This window comes from Crinia signifera, chromosome 12 (genome assembly GCF_055691185.1).
Source record: "Crinia signifera chromosome 12, ASM5569118v1, whole genome shotgun sequence".
In the NCBI taxonomy this organism is placed as follows: Eukaryota; Metazoa; Chordata; class Amphibia; order Anura; family Myobatrachidae; genus Crinia; species Crinia signifera.
This window is the reverse complement of record NC_139228.1, coordinates 47,826,179-47,843,855: the sequence shown is the minus strand read 5'-3', so window position 1 is coordinate 47,843,855 and position 17,677 is coordinate 47,826,179. Positions and strand designations below refer to the sequence as shown.

At 43.6% G+C, this 17,677-nt stretch overlaps 1 protein-coding gene and 1 pseudogene across 10 annotated transcripts in view; both read right to left on the bottom strand.

Moving 5' to 3' along the window:
• The window catches only part of BEGAIN (brain enriched guanylate kinase associated), a 330,134-nt gene that overhangs the window by 267,971 nt on the left and 44,486 nt on the right, over positions 1 to 17,677 (bottom strand). The window lies entirely within an intron of this gene.
• LOC146049813 (aspartate aminotransferase, cytoplasmic-like) lies at positions 14,361 to 17,004 on the bottom strand (annotated as a pseudogene).

Below are 17,677 nucleotides of genomic sequence, written 5' to 3'. Positions count from 1 at the left end.
AGTCATTATTACAGGCAGTAGCATACAGGCACACAGCATAACAGAGTTTTGCCACGGCTCCAGAGGTCCTTACAATAAAATACCTCCGGCCTATCACTTGGGCAGCTATTTCACCATCAAGAGCATGGTGACTCTGCCCTGGAAACCCTGATATCAAGAAATCCCAGGTGCTGTGAACTGTTTTGACAAAAAATGGGTTTAGGAAAGAACCAGCGCAGGGTCTTGTAGAAACTTGCTTGTGAGCAGGAGAAACCGGGGCACGGGTACTGTGCTTTAGTGGGCTATATAAACCACACTTACTTTATGCTCCCCACTCGCGTTCACATAGCAGTTTCTTTTGCACCATAAACGATTGAACCACAGACTTCTTGTATAAAAGCAGGTAAACGAGACTTACATTAGCATACTGTCACGCGTTCACATAACGGTATCTTTTAGATTCCACTCCAAGGACTCCAAAATCAGGGTAAACAAATTTTATTCACACGCAGGATAAACACATAGGTTTTTTTACAGCAGCACATGAACAGGTGTCACCGCGATACATCGTCAGCTAGATGTTACAAATCCCCGACGCTGCAGACGCTGAAGGGGTAGCTGTCTCTCAGGACACGGTCCGGTACCTGCACAATAGACTTCTGGCGGCGAGTGATGTCAGACCAACCACGTCAACGCGTTTCGGAATACTTCCTTTTTCAAGACGTGCTGTTCAATTTCACCGGACCACTATTTAAAGCTGAATCCGTTGTCACGTGATTGTTTTCTCACCAATCCGCATTGTACCCAGACCCGACTCTTATTAACTATTTCTATATATTGCACATTCCCATGATAGTTTTAACATGATAGTAAAATAGCATAATAGTAAAATTGCATAAAATGTATACAAATTAAAATATAACCGTACAGAAATACATAAATGTAAAAGTACAAAAGTACAAAACTCTATTAAAAATATACATAAAAACATCTCTATCTCTATGCCAACAGTAGTGCAATAAATACATTATATAGAGACGGGGTCAAACATAATAGACAAACAAACACAATAGAAACAAGGATTAGTGATACAGTAATAAAAACAATCCCTGCAATTAAGAACTTGGGTACTTACAGTATGTATTATCTGGACTCCCATGTTAAATGCACCCCTACTATCCAACTACGTATGCAGTTGATTTTATATAGTGTGGCGAGTGCAGCGAGCCACCGTGCCCGAAGCGTGGTGAGTGCAGCGAGCCCCGCGAGGGGACGCGGTCTCATAAGAAAAATGGGAGTCCAGATATTACATAAGTACCAGAACTTGGTACAATTAAATGGTTGGTCTGCCGTCACTCGCCGTCAGAAGTCTATTGTGCAGGTACCGGACCGTGTCCTGAGAGACAGCTACCCCTTCAGCATCTGCAGCGCCGGGGATTCATAACATCTAGCTGCTATTATCTTAGCGCCAGTTACAAATTTCCCATTTAGTATTGTATAGCTGTGAACTGTTTGCTGGACGATGGGGCCGGAGAGCCTCGAAACGTTGCAATAAACCACAACTTTTCACTATCCAGTGTGTAGTCCCTTGGAGTGCCGTGCGATGATACATCCCTACTAAGGGCTCTGTATTCATCTATGTACTCTATATTATCTTTGCAAAGGTGCCAGGGCAGCTGCTTACTCTGCAAGGAGTGCCAGGTCTACCAGATATATACTAGATAGATATATATATATTAGTGGCGGGCGAGGATTAAAATTGTAATCGATTAATCACATGAAATTTTTGTGATTAACTGCGATTTATCGCACTGATAGGCACATAAGTGCCGTTTACCTAAAATCTCATTGCCAGGGGTTACATGCTCGTTGCCAGGTGGGATTACATGCTTGTTGCCAAGGGAGATTGCATGCTTGTTGCCAAGGGAGATTGCATGCTTGTTGCTATAGTGGGTTTCATGCTTGTTGCCAGGAGTTTACTTGCTTGTTGCCAGTGCTCCATGCCAGGGGGGTTACTTGCTCCATGCCAGGGGGTGGGGGGTGGGGGGGTTACTTGCTCCATGCCAGGGGGGTTACTTACTCCATGCCAGGGGGTGGGGGGGTTACTTGCTCCATGCCAGGGGGAAGGTGGGTTCCTTGCTCGTTGCCAGGGTGGTGGTGGGTTACTTGCTTCCTTCCAGGGGGGTGGTGGGTTCCTTGCTCATTGCCAGGGGGTTCCTTGCTCGTTGCCAGGGGTTGCAGGGTCCACAGCGCTCCCGGAATCCACACTTCTGGGTAGCGCTGGTCACTCTGCACATCCCTGACAGACGCTAGAGGTAAAGGAGCACCTCTAGCGTCTGTCTCCCTCACAGTGGTGGCCATATTTGGAGGGCCGCAGAGACTCCGTCAGCATGTGGATAGAGACTCTGCACCCCTGCGGTGCAGACCAGTCAGTTTCCCAGTGCCCAGGGGGTGGTGGGTTACTTGCTTCCTTCCAGGGGGGTGGTGGGTTCCTTGCTCATTGCCAGGGGGGGTTCCATGCTCGTTGCCAGGGATTGCAGGGTCCACAGCGCTCCCGGAATCCGCACTTCTATGTACTCTATATTATCTTTGCAAAGGTGCCAGGGCAGCTGCTTACTCTGCAAGGAGTGCCAGGTCTACCAGATATATACTAGATATATATATATTAGTGGCGGGCGAGGATTAAAATTTTAATCGCGATTAATCGCATGAAATTTTTGTGATTAACTGCGATTTATCGCACTGATAGGCACATAAGTGCCGCTTACCTAAAATCTCATTGCCAGGGGTTCCATGCTCGTTGCCAGGTGGGATTACATGCTTGTTGCTTGCCGGGTAGCGCTGGTCACTCTGCACATCCCTGGCAGACGCTAGAGGTAAAGGAGCATCTCTAGCGTCTGTCTCCCTCACAGTGGCGGCCATATTTGGAGGGGCGAACAGTCTCCGTCAGCATGTGTACAGAGACTCTGCACCCCTGTGGTGCAGACCCGTCAGTTTCCCAGTGCCTGGCAGCCCCTGTCTCCAGATCCCTGCCACCTCAGCGCTCCCATCCCCCCGCCCCCCCCCCCTGCTTTAACAGCGATAATAAATTTAATTGCCGTTAATGTGCTGGCTCGTTAACGCGATATTAACGCGTTAACATGCCCAGCAGTAATATATATATATATCTAGAACAAGAAAATGGGGGAAGCGCTTCATAGTGCAAGTATTGCTTTTTTAATATGAAACAAGTTTTCAATTAAAAGATCAGAGTAAAATGTACAACTCGTACCATTTAATACATCAGCGTGGGCTAGAAACTACCACTTGGTTTTTTTTAAAAACAATTACCGACTCCACTTCCAATCTCAAGGCTGAGAACCACCGGGCAATGCTGCTGCGTCCTGTGTACCTCCGACACGCTGGACCTGCTGGCGCACTTATCCCTCTGCTCTCCCGGAACGTGGACGGCAGTAACAATACAGAGGCGTCTGGTAGGACCCGCCCAGACGCGTTTCGTCTATGACTTCGTCAGTGGGCTGTCCCACCAGACGCAAGCTCCCCATATATCTAGTAGACACAATCAACAATCTATTTATTACAGCTGGATTTAATTAACTTCATCTATCTCAGAGAATGGACAAATCTTTATTCAGCCTGTCTCTACTTTAAAGCTGCCAAAGCTTCCATTTTACTCAGGATAGTACATTCGATTCGTAAAATCTGCAAAATACAAAATACATGAAACACAAACACACAGATACTAGGTTGGTCTTAACTTTTAAATAGTATTAATCACCATCTCAATACTCTCTCCTTTTGAGATGGCCGGCGCTTATTATAGCTGCCTGACTTTTAACAATTCAAAAGACTGCATACCTGCAGCAGGACAGCATGTAATTTACTAAACTGGAATAGACATCCGTATTCTTATACTTCATTCAAAGGTTACTATCAGAATGTATTCCCCCGTCACCAGGTTTACTATCAGAATGTATTCCCCCGTCACCAGTTTTAATATCATTACGGACGGTGACACACCAGTCGACACACACTGTGTCACTGTTTCTTCAAAGCACATTAGTATATTTTTCTATCGTGATCTGTCCATATCTCTCAGATAGATGGAGTTTTAACAATACAACAATTTTTAACATTTTCATAATCATCTCATTCAGAGCAAAGTTAGTAGTAGGAGCGGAAACACATTTTATAACTTTGTAATGCCACTTTGAAGGGACACAAATATTTTCTCACAATTATCTACACACCAAATCGATGTTAGGATTTTTTAAAATTATTATATACAGACCTTCAGGGCAGTAGTCTTGCACTCTAAAGTGTAGATATAAACTCCACCAGCCAATGGTCGACATATATTGTGTCGATCCTTTTGGGGGGGTGGGATAGTTCTTATGGATAGGGAGTTCTATTTGGCAGAAGCACATAGACTTTTGGATGATAGGGTCTCTTACACAAAACTTATGACCCGACTCAGGAATATCTAGATAGATTAGAAAGCCTGCTAAACATGGGTATGAAAAAACAATGTATATGTAAGGACGAATACATGTATCTATTAAATCGCACGCCAAGAATAGCGGTGTTTTATCATATACCCAAAATCCATAAGAACTTATCCCACCCCCCAGGTCGCCCAATTATCAGTGGAATCGGGTCCCTAACATCACGGGTATCCGAATATGTGGACAGTCAAATTAAAAAGTATGTGCCTAAATTAAAATCATATATCTATAGATGTGCAGTCGCTTTATACGGCTATTCCGCACAAAGGTGGGATTGATGCGGTACGCCGGGTTTTGAGTAATGACCCTGAAGTAGGGGTGGAGAAAATTGATTTTGTATGTAAATGCTTACAGTTTGTTCTGGAGTGTAATTATTTTATGTTTTTGGAGGATTGGTATGTACAAATTTGCGGGACGGCGATGGGTAGCATCTGTGCGCCGAGTCTCGCAAACCTGTACATGGGCCAATGGGAAGTGGAGATGCTGACCCAATGTAATGATCCTCGAATAATATTGTTTTGTCGATATATAGACGATATTATAATGATATGGGATGGTGAGACCCCAGATCTCAAGGATTTCATAGAAATACTAAATGTGAACGAATACAATCTACGTTTCACATATACAGTAGACGAGACCAGACTGAAATATTTAGATCTGAGTATAAAAAGTGAAATTAATAAAATAGAAACCTGTACCCATTTTAAATCAGTTGACTCAAACAGCTATTTGGAATTTTCAAGCTGCCATCTTCCAGCTTGGAAGAATAACATTCCCTTCTCCCAATTCTCCCGACTGAGACGCAATTGTAGTGAACAAAATAAGTTTGAGGAACAGTCTGAAATTTATAAAGAAAGATTCCTTGAAAGAGGATACCCCCGATCCCTCATTGAAACCTCAAAAAATAAAGCGATGCAAACTCCAAGATCAGAACTTTTGGTGTACAAAAATAAAAATATAAGCCGCACACATGAGGTTAATGGAACACAAAACGCTGTACAGTTGAAAAAAATTGTGTGCCCCTTTACTACAGAGTATAACAGTGCTGAAAAACAGATACGTAATGCAGTTAAAAAGAACTGGCACATACTCCAGTTAGATCCCATTTTAGGGAAAGAATTACCAGAGAGATCGGACCTGGTATTCAGGAGAGCTAAAAACGTCAAATCCCTGATCTCGAGGAGCTGCCTTGAGTCCATCAAACCAAATCCAGTAAGGGTGCTGCAGTGGCAAACGCAGGATTTTCAGAAGGGGGTTTCCAGAGGGGCGGAGCAAAGCACAGAGATGGACACTTAGGTGACCCAGTATATGCCGGGTCAGTTAAAGTATTATAGATAGACCAAATGTATATAAATAATAATTAAAAAAAATATATATATATACATACATACATACAGGGACGTCAACAGCAGTGTAGACCCCTGGGCATAGCAACGTATTGGGGCACCTACCGATCCTCCAGCGGTAGGGGTGGGGGAAGCTTTGATGTCCCCCGGGTGGTAGGGGGTATTATATCAACCGCTCAGCATGTAGGGCCTGGATCAGTAATTTCCAATTACCCCTTTGCTGCACAGATGGTGGGAGAAGGGGGTATTGGGCTGAATGAAGGGGCCCTGATACATAACTTCCAGGGTGGTAGAGGTTGTTTAATATGCAGAGGAGGGGTTTATAGTGGAGTGGGCTTATTATTCATAATTTTCTGGTGGGAGGACAGCTTGCTTGACTGCAGATATCTCCAGTTACCAGAAATAGATTTTTTAGATTTTAATGGAATTAAAAACTAGAGAATGGTATTGGGGACTAGGGGATCAGAGTTCAGAAGGCAGAGCAATCTGCCAACGAGTATATAAAACTACATACCAGGTGTGTGGAGCTGGAGCAGTAACCAGCTGCTGGAAGGCTGATATCGCTGGTTCTGGGAACAGTAGAGACAAGCTACTAGTGTCCCTCAAAGGGGGAGAGTCCCAGCTTTTGGAATATACTATCAGAAAAACTCTACGTCAGACAGAACCTAAAATATCTAACTGGGAAGAGCAATTAACAGGCTTGGATGGGGACCACTCCTTTGAAGTCAGATATCTCCAGTTCCCAAGGGACGATTTTTAAAATTCTTGTACCCATGGAAAGAGGGGACCCTCAGCTTTAAGCCTAGGGCCCTTAGACTCCTGGGGGGGTTTCTGGGTACTCAGAAACCCCCCCTGCGTGCGCTACTGCGCTGGGAGGTATAGTTGGCTTTTATCCATGTGGGGGATGTAAAATCTGCCCACTTGGAGAAAAAGGGGCAAAGCAATTTAAAGACAGATCTGGAAAATCGTTTGCCATCAAACAATTTATTAATTGTAATTCCAAATTTATTGTTTACATGTTAACCTGCCCCTGCGGCTACTGTTATATAGGAAAAACTAAACGTACACTAAAAATCTGAATCTTAGAGCACACTCGCAACATAAAAAACAAAGTAACCAATCATAGTGTCCCGAGACATTTTTTGGAATGTCATGGTGGAGACTCGAGTGGCCTAAGATTCAAAGGGATTGAAATGGTGGAGGCAGACATTAGAGGAGGTGACAGGGAAAAACATCTTACACGGCGAGAAACCCATTGGATTTTGGCCCTGGATACACTGATACCAAATGGGTTAAATGAAAATTTTGAGATCACTCCTTTTATTTCTAACAGTTAAGATCATGTTGTGCCCTGTAAAAATATAATCTCCATTGGTGTCTGATTCTGCTGGGTAATACTCATGATATAGATTAAGGTCGTGAGTAAGAGGCAGTGTCGTCGAGGATATTCTCGCTCATCCTCCATCTGATGAGATACATGGTTGGGTGATGATTGGAGAATACCCTCCTTCCTCCTTTCTTGCCCTGGAAAATATCTTGGCTTCATAAATAGCTTACGGGAATCCGCCCGCCAAATTTGTGTTACACCTTGGTGTTTTCTACCTCTAAGTTATTATGCTTGGTCTAAAGTGGCTCATTATTATGGTTCATTTTCATGGTCTGTCAAAACAAAAAGGATCGACACAATATATGTCGACCATTGGCTGGTGGAGTTGATATCTACACTTTAGAGTGCAAGACTACTGCCCTGAAGGTCTGTATATAATAATATAAAAAATCCTAAAATCAATTTGGTGTGTAGATAATTGTGAGAAAATATTTGTGTCCCTTCAAACTGGCATTACAAAGTTATAAAATGTGTTTCCGCTCCTACTACTAACTTTGCTCTGAATGAGATGATTATGAAAATGTTGAAAATTGTTGTATTGTTAAAACTCCATCTATCTGAGAGATATGGACAGATCACGATAGAAAAATATACTAATGTGCTTTGAAGAAACAGTGACACAGTGTGTGTCGACTGGTGTGTCACCGTCCGTAATGATATTAAAACTGGTGACGGGGGAATACATTCTGATAGTAACCTTTGAATGAAGTATAAGAATACGGATGTCTATTCCAGTTTAGTAAATTACATGCTGTCCTGCTGCAGGTATGCAGTCTTTTGAATTGTTAAAAGTTAGGCAGCTATAATCAGCGCAGGCCATCTCGTAAGGAGAGAGTATTGAGATGGTGATTAACACTATTTAAAAGTTAAGACCAACCTAGTATCTGTGTGTTTGTGTTGTCTAATGTTTCATGTATTTTGTATTTTGCAGATTTTACGAATCGAATGTACTATCCTGAGTAAAATGAAAGCTTTGGCAGCTTTAAAGTAGAGACAGGCTGATTAAAGATTTGTCCATTCTCTGAGATAGATGAAGTTAATTAAATCCAGCTGTAATGAATAGATTGTTGATTGTGTCTACTAGATATATGGGAAGCTTGCGTCTGGTGGGACAGCCCACTGACGAAGTCATAGACGAAACGCGTCTGGGCGGGTCCTACCAGACACCTCTGAATTGTTACTGCCGTCCACGTTCCGGGAGAGTAGAGGGATAAGTGCGCCAGCAGGTCCAGCGTGTCGGAGGTACACAGGACGCAGCAGCATTGCCCGGTGGTTCTCAGCCTTGAGATTGGAAGTGGAGTTGGTAATTGTTTTAAAAAAAAACACGTGGTAGTTTGTAGCCCACGCTAATGTATTAAATGGTACGAGTTGTACATTTTACTCTGATCTTTTAATTGAAAACTTGTTTCATATTAAAAAAGCAATACTTGCACTATGAAGCGCTTCCCCCATTTTCTTGTTCTAGATATCTGTTAATCCCGTGGGATCCCGGGATTCTTCTCAAAAGGGTGGAAAAAGCAGCGGCCACAAAACTAAAGGCCTAGTGCGTGTAAAAGATTTTTTCCCTGGGAGCTCCAATCAGACTCTGGGACTTTTCTCCATTGACAAAACTGAGGTTTATGAAGCCAGCACTTCTCCACATTGTCTTTTTCTGATATATATATATATATATATATATATATATATATATATATATATATATATATATATATATACATATACATATACATACTCCTTGTATGCTGGCACTCCCAAACAACTTCAACCTCGGTTTATTAGCTTAACCCTTGTTTTTGTGTTGTGAATACTGATATTTTATTTATTAAAGACTGTTTATTTCTTAATTGTACCCCTGGATGTTTTTAATCAATAAATGTTTGTCCAACCTTATTTTAAACGTATTTATTGTGTCTGCTGACACCACCTCACCAGGAAGAGAGTTCCACAGTTTGGTTGCCCTGACCGTGAAAAAATGTTTCCTTCTAAGGGAACAAAATGTTTTCTCTTCTAATCTAAAAACTCATGCCCACGTGTCCTAGAGTCCTTCCTTGTAGTAAAAAGTGCGCTGGACAGTTCTTTATATTGTCCCCTGATATATTTGTACATGTTAAGCATGTCCCCCTTAAACATCACTTCTCTAGCGTAAACAATCCCAATTTGTTCAATCTGTCCTCGTAGCTTAAATTCTCCATTTCCTTTATTAGACCCGGTGTTTGGTCACTTGCACGATAAGGGCTTCTATCCTGAAGACGGGGTGTTAACCCCGAAAGCGCTAGATAGTGGTATGTTATGCCCATTCTAATACACTATTTGCAAATTCTTTGACCGTGTCCGTGTGCCTCTATCTATTGGAACACTATATATATATATATATATATATATATATATATATATATATATATATATATATATATATATATATATATATATTCCAGGTATCCCAAAGCTTGGATAAATAGCACTCACCAATGTAAAGAGTATAATAACTCAATTTACAGGAGTCAAGTTAATACAATTATTTATTACCAAAGCAGTGCCATGATATCCATATCCGAAACAAATTGCAAAAAAGTCATATCTCCATATGTGCCCCAACGTTTTGGTCCAAAGCTGTGGACCTTTATCAAGGAGCTTATACCATATGAGTAGTCCAAAGTGCAAAAAATAAGTTTTACTTATCCATTGGCAGGTATCAGATACAGCGTGGTTCAGCAAGGAGACAGCATGGTTTTAGCAGACCTATGTGCGGTACTGAGCAGCAGCCTGCCAGACAGCCGCTGTGTCCCGATATATGTCCCTACTAATTAACATGGGATTACACCTAATTGGCATGCTCCAGCCCACCAACTATGTCATCTGGTCTGACCGGAAGTGCATCTGCCGGAGGATCTGGTCAATGGAACGCACAACATCACTTCCGGGATAGCCATAAGTGGCTGGCGCCCATGTATTTGTTTAACATAGTATTGGTAATGGCTCATCTAAGTTTTAATACTTTCAATTAATTCAAGTTAATGGCGGTTAGCCTAGTAGAGAACCCTATTAATATCAGAATCTCAAATGGATGGAATGATGATTAATATATGGCCATGGGTGGGGCATACCGGGAGTGTGTTCACAGCATTAATTCGAATGAGACAAAGGCTGGGGTGGATTGGGAATATGGAGCAAATAATTATTATTTTGGCATGAATATAGGTACATATAGGAAAAGAGAAAGTTGTTATGATTATCAAGTACCAATGATGTTGTATTTTAATAATTATTGAACATATTTTTATATATTACATTTTTATACATTTTTTACTGATTTTTATAATTTTTTTATGAAATTTTATTAAATTATCTTGAATTTTTTTATTGTATTTTAGTTTATTTTGGTTTATTTGATTAAATTGCATATTTTTATTAATTCATTTTTATTACATTTTATAGAATTTGTTTAATTTTTTTTATTGTATTTTATTAACTTTTTGGAATTTTTATTAAATTACATTTTATTAGTGGAATGTAAATTTGGAACTAGATATTGATGAATTCACTATTGTCTCATGGAAGAGGACATGGAGAATAATTTATGTGTATTTATATATGTACTAGGTGATTCATCGTGCCCTACGGGCGCTCTTCACACCGTCGTAAGTGGCTGCGCCCCCTTAATTTGTGAACGTTTGTATTGTGAGAAATATGGTTAGAATTGTATGAAAGATGCCTGTATTGCAACTTGAGTTATAGGTGAAATGTGTTAAATAGAGAGCATATGATTTGGAAGGGGTGTGTATTGTTTTGTTTAATTAAAAAGCAGTTACAGAATAAGATGTACATTGATAGTGTGGATGGTACAGTGACATTTGTGGGTGTGTGTGTGTGCAATAGTATAGTAGGGTGTTTTTGAGTCAGCGGCTCCCCACTGGCGGAGGTCACAACACAGGAAAACAGGAGGCTGGGTAGTGATAGGGGTGTGTGGGCATAAGGGGGCCTAAAGAGGAGGGTGGGAGACACAGTGCAGCTTCTGCCAGTGGGTGAGGGTTCAGCGTGGCAGTACAGGAGTACAGGACGGTGGCCCTGAGTCAGTGTCTCCTCCTACTGGGTGGGAGTTAGGGTGCATGAGAGCAGGAGGCTGTGCTATGAGGCATGATAGGGGTATGTGGGCAACACAGCGTCAGCGACTCCCCAGTGGTGGAAGTTATGGTTCAGGAGAGCAGGAAGCTGGGTAGTGATAGGGGTGTATGGGCATACGGGGGACTAAAGAGGGGAGCAGGGGTGCCGTGAATTGTGGGAGGGGCGCGGGGGCTGCCGTGAATCGAGGGAGGGGGCAGAATTGCGGAAGGGGGGTTGCGAATTGCGGGAGGGGGGGTCGCGAGGGGTGCCGTGAATTGCGGGAGGGGGGGTCGCGGGGGTTGGGGGGGTGGATGCCGCGAATCGCAGGAGGGGGGGCGCGGGGGGTTGCAGCGAATTGCAGGAGGGGGGGTTGCGGGGGCATGGGGTTGCCGCGAATCGTAGGAGGGAGGGCGCGGGGGTTGCTGCGAATCGCGGGAGGGGTGGGTCGCCGCGAATCATGGGAGGGGGGTTGGCGGCGAATCGCGGGAGGGAGGGGGGGTCACAGGGTGACGCTGTGACGCGAATCACGGGAGGGGGTGGTCACAGGGGGGTGCCGTCAATCGCGGGAGGGGATGGGGGGGTGCCGCGAATCGCCACAAGAAAAAATCAACACAGAAAGGTCAACACATGTAAATGTTGACATAAGTGTGGCATTTCTTTGGTGTCCATGTCGACACATGAGAATGAATATGAGAACATTCAAAAAATGAAAAATAAATCTCAAAATCTCAACCTTTTTCATTGTCAACCATAGCCATGGGGAGGGGGGGGGGGGTTTGCCGCGAATCTCGGGAGGGGGGGTTGCGGGGGTGCCGTGAATTGTGGGGGGGTGCGGGGGGTGCCGCGAATCGCGGGAGGGGGGTGTCGCGGGGGGGTGCCGCGAATCGCGGGAGGGGGGTCACAGGAGGGGCGCGAATCGTGGGTGGGGCGGCGGGGGGCGCTCACCTGGTGCAGTGTCTTTGCTGGGCAACATGGGGAGGCAGAGGATGTCTGGCACTGTGGGCTCACTGGGCTGGTTTTCTGTCATGTGAGTCAGTCACATACCTCCCAACATGACCCTCTCCAGGAGGGACACATTGCTCTGTTTCTGGACTTCCCTCATAATGTATGATTGCCATCACCTGTTTCACATATGTTATTAATTGATTAGAAAGGTGCTTCAACACAGGTGCTGGTAATCATTAATTAAGGGAGAAGTCCAGAAACAGGGCAATGTGTCCCTCCTGTTATACACTCACTCACACACTTTGAGTGACAGATGTAGCCAAATATATAAGAGATTTTCAAAAAAATGGGCTTGACTGGGAAAAAATCTAAAGAGTATAAGCAATGCCAACACGGTGATCCCACACATTGATGGACTCCATGTACTCAGTAAAAAGCTTGTGGAGAGACAGCAAAAAAAAAAAAACCAACTGACTTCCTGGTTGATATGGCCAAATTAGTCCTTACTTGTAGGCATTCATCCCTGACATGTGAGTTAATCAACTGTCCCCCCAAATAACTATTGTCCATCTGGAGTCCTAATAAGAACAGGATCCATACAGGAGGGACCAGCGGGGTGCTTTCCCTAAAATCATCCCCGATCAATTCAAAGGGGTATTTATTCTTCTAGGTTTGCACCAATCACATGCTATAATTATTGTGATACTATGCAATATCCTACTCATCTGAAGATGTTTTACTGTTGTGTAATATTATACACGTATAAAAGTGTTTTAATGTGTTAATTATATTTTTCAATAAATTGTTACTATATACTTCCTCAAAAGTGCAGTTCCATACCTCTTTTTTTCTAGTCCTTACTTGTAACCACTTCTCATACCAGCAGAAATACTATGTTCAAGTGTCAGGTATGGCAATGGGCTCAAATCTGGCACCATCCTATGCAGGCCTATACATGAATGATTACGAAAATACCCACATATTGCCCATGTTTTCCCAGCATATAAAATTCTTCAAGAGGTTCATAGACAATGTCTTTTTTTTTACGGCAGAATTTATTTATTTCTCAGTTTCATAAATTAGGTTACAATATTTATAATTTTTCCCAACAATGATTTATTTTAATAAAGTGATTTTTAGTGTTACACGAGGCAGCGGCCGTTGGTGGCTTTATTCCAGTTATATATTGTTTTGCAGTGTCACACTGCCCTGGTAGGTAAGAGGACAAGTAAAACCAGTCAGCGCTCTACAATAGAAGGCTGCGCACTAGAAAGCTATAACATTTACCCCCCACCAACCTGTGTAATAAGCAGAGCAGCCCTAGACCAGGACTACCCAGCAGGCCTCCTTTATTGCAGTGCATAGAACCTAGTGCGGAAGTATTTATACAGCAGCTGGTCTGTGATCATCTGTACGGGACGTTTCATGGGACATTTCTAATACTTACTGTAAAAGCCCACACACAGTAACCCTCCAGGGTAAGGCATAAGCACCCACAAGCAGAACTGGTGTAAATCCATGAATGTTGGCAACCGCATGCACAGGCATTTTAGACTTTTAGTGAAAAATAAATCCCAACTGATGAGACAGCCAGGATTCCTAGGAAGTGCACCAGCAGATTGCGGCTGGGCGCTGAAGTCTCCTGTATACACAATGGGCAGAAACATAGAACCCCCAGTGGCAGAGCGCCAAAGTCTCCTGTATACACTATGGGAAGAAACATAGCACCCCCCCAGTGGCAGAGCTACTAAATATTGCATGCACCAAGTGACACACCTACAGCCCGACAACAATGCATATCCAAAACATATCTGCAGTATGGAGAGGTCCTGATGGCTTGTGCTCATTTGGGGATTCAAGTGGTCATTAAATGCACAGCCTCAGCAAATCAGAGTCCAGGGTTTCCTCACCTGACCACAGAGGAGTCCGTGGAGGTCAGTGGAGGAGACCTGGAGCTCTGCACCGCAGACAAAGTGTAACCGGGGATAGGAATTGCACATTAGTCCACCGCCCTCACATGTAATAAGTCTCCCTGCAATAGTTTGTTCCAATAAAAGCCATAAAGAAAAATACAATAATAAAAATAAAAGAACAGAACATTTGAGGTCTTATTGTGAGAATCAGGGTGACGGAACACATCACAATTCTAACAACACTATTCACTATAAATGTGAGCAATCTTTACTGGATTTTGGTGACGGTTTAATGAATAGACTTAGCAACGTAGTCGATGTTCTTCATTGTCAGACCACACATGTTGATGCGCCCACTGGCCATCAGATATATATGTTTGTTCTTAATAAGGTATTCGACTTGCTTAGGATTAAGGCTGGTGAAACTGAACATTCCTATCTGCTCCACAATGTGTTTCCAGGTACCAGGTGTGTTGAGAGCTTCCAATCTATTTTTAAGATCGGCCCTCATGGCCAGCACTCTGTCTGCCATGGTCTTCACATTGTCACTCCATTCATCAAAGAGCTCCGGAGTGTTCAGTGAGGTGGCTACAATGCGTGCCCCCTGTGATGGGGGAGTTGACCAGGTCGTACGCACAATCTTCTCCATAGGACATGTTCAAGACTATTGCAGCCTCTGCTCACAATGGTCAGCTTCCCCACTCTCTCATTGTATAAACCAAAGTTTTTAGAAAATGACTGAGCAAAGAACAGCTCAAATCCCTGAGAGACAAAGTAGCGCACAGCCCAGGCGTCCTTGTCTAGGTTTCCAGAGGCAAAGCCTTGATAGGCAGAATCAAAGAATGGGAAGAGATAGCGCCTCTTCATGACATCGGTTATCTGCTTCCACTGGTCCTGGGTGGGGTCTGTACCAGTAGGATTGTGAGCACAAGCGTGCAAGACAAAGATGGAGTACTCCAGGTTGTTCTCTAAGTCTTCTAACAGCCCCTTAAGGTCAAGCCCTCGATTAGCAGCGTCCCAGTAATGATATGCTTGGATATCCTTAAAGCAAGCGTCAATAAACACTGCATTGTGGTTTTCCCAAGAAGGATAAGAGATGTAGATGGGGGTTGCAGTCAGTGTTCCCTCTAAGCTGTGCGCACGTGCGCGCGCACACAACTCGAGGAGCGTGCGCACAGACATTACAACAGAGCGCACAAAGCAGCAGTGGTCCCTTTTTGCAGTTGTGGACTCAATTAATGTGTGTTTCACCCATTAACTACATTGTGTGCTGTGTTTTGAATATTTAAATGTTTAATATCATTTTGAAGTAAAGTTAACACAAATGCTGAACGTCATTTTCCAGTTATATATAAGCAACGCACAAAAATTAAAATTTCCTTCCAAAGTTGCACAGCCAATTTCTTTTGCCGCACACAGCCTTCGTAAAATTAGAGGGAACATTGGTTGCAGTGTTATTGGTTCCATTGTACCAGCACCATAAGAACTCTGCTCCAATGTGTAGTACCCCAGTACCACCTAGAGCCTGCACACTGCCTACCCGATTCTCCTTGAACGCAGGACTGTCGATGCCCAGAGAAATCCTGGAAGCACTAGAGCGGAACTACGTCAGCCCAAGAATAGGCAGGTACTCGTGGTTTAACGTGTGGTCATTGGCGATCATCTGCTCCACCTTTCTCACCACCGGTAAGATCCAGGGCTGGGAGTCATCTGTGCGGTAGGCTCCCACTCCCAGGTTGACCTTGGCTGGGTCGCTGTCCTCATGAAAGTCCATAGTGAGCTTGAACACGGCCACCAGGGGTGCCATAGGGACATCTTGGAAGATGGATGGGGCGGCCATGGCATAGTACAAGCTATTAGACACCCGGTACTGAAATACACTGACTGCAGCTGTCACCTTCACCTTCCAGACAATGTATTTTTGTTATGGACTGGTACAATGGAGGAGTTTGAACAATAGTTGGTACCTTGAACCAAAAAGACCATCCAATTAAATTCACTCTTAAAGAAGATGCTAGCACCCTAAATGTTTTAGATATCACTATCAGTATTCATGATGGAACACTGCACACCAAACTCAATCGGAAGACCATGGTCCATAACACCCTGTTATCAACAACCAGCCAAACCCCCCCCCCCCCCCACCGCCCTTAAGGAATATCTCCAGGTGTCACAATACATTAGGGTGATCAGGAACAACACGGACCTTGCCATCATGGAATCCCAGCTAACAGAGATGTCTATGTGATTCCTTGAGAGGGGGTACTCCAAACCACCCTTAGATCATTGCCTCACATGGCATGGAGAAACATGTCCTGAAAATCTGGAACTTACACAAAACCTTAAGCAAAGGGATGCATGGTGTTTGTGAACACCTATAACCATGCCTCCCAAAATATACAAAAAAGCCTGAAGAAATATTGGCCAATTGTGGCATCCGATACCACGCTGAAACAACAACACTTTGGGCCACCGATGATGGCCTATAAAAAAGTCTTGTTTTAAAACGATTACTGATCCGAACCACTCTCAGCCCAAGTAAGGATGAAAACAGTACATGGCTTCATTCTAAAAGACCTGTCTGCTATCGTTGTTCGGGGTTCACCACCTGCCGCAACATGACCCCAGGACCCACGTTTCCACATCCTCATACAGGAAGACCCCTGGAAATCAAATATAGACTCCACTGCAAGATGGATCAACTTATATACCTCCTGTACTGCCCTTGCATACTGGACTTTATAGAAAATTTCGAGAGCGAATGGCTAATCATCGCAACACCATCCGCTTCGCACTTGAATCCAGAAAGGCTAAACAATCATTACCAAGCCACTTTTTACAGGCTGGACGTCAAATGTGAAGGATATTCACTAGGAATAGTCAGGCGCTTTGACACGGACTGGGTCTCTAGTAAAGCAGCTGCTCAAATGTGGGGGTAGTCAGTCCCCACCGAAAAACACAAAGCAATACAAGCACAAGGCAAGTAGAGCAGCGCTATTATTTAAAAACAGTAATACCAGATGATTGGATTTGTGTATTAATTTTTACTGATATAAAAAATACCTGATGGCACAATAAAATTACAATAGTTTAAAAGTTCAAAAAGAAAATTACAAAAGCAATGTAAACAAGTTCCAGGCCACTGTGTGGAATTGAGTAGTGTGGAGGGGACATGGGGGTGTGTTGCCACTTGAATACACAAAGTGAGTGCATATTACCAGATCCTCCTTTGTAGTTGTATGGAAGTATTGTCCACTCGATGGATACAGCGCTAGCAGCGGCCGTGGGGGGGTAAATGAGGCTTCAGCTCTCTGGATAGTGGGTCCTCTTAGTAGGGTGAATAGCTGTAAATAGAATCACCGGAGGAATCTTTGGAGCGGTGTCCTCCAGTAGGATGACAATATGCTGATTTAGAAATAGGCTTCCGAACACAATTGCTGACCCAATGACACAGGAGACAGATGGTGGTAAGGGTCACCTGGGGGTCCTCTGCTCGGT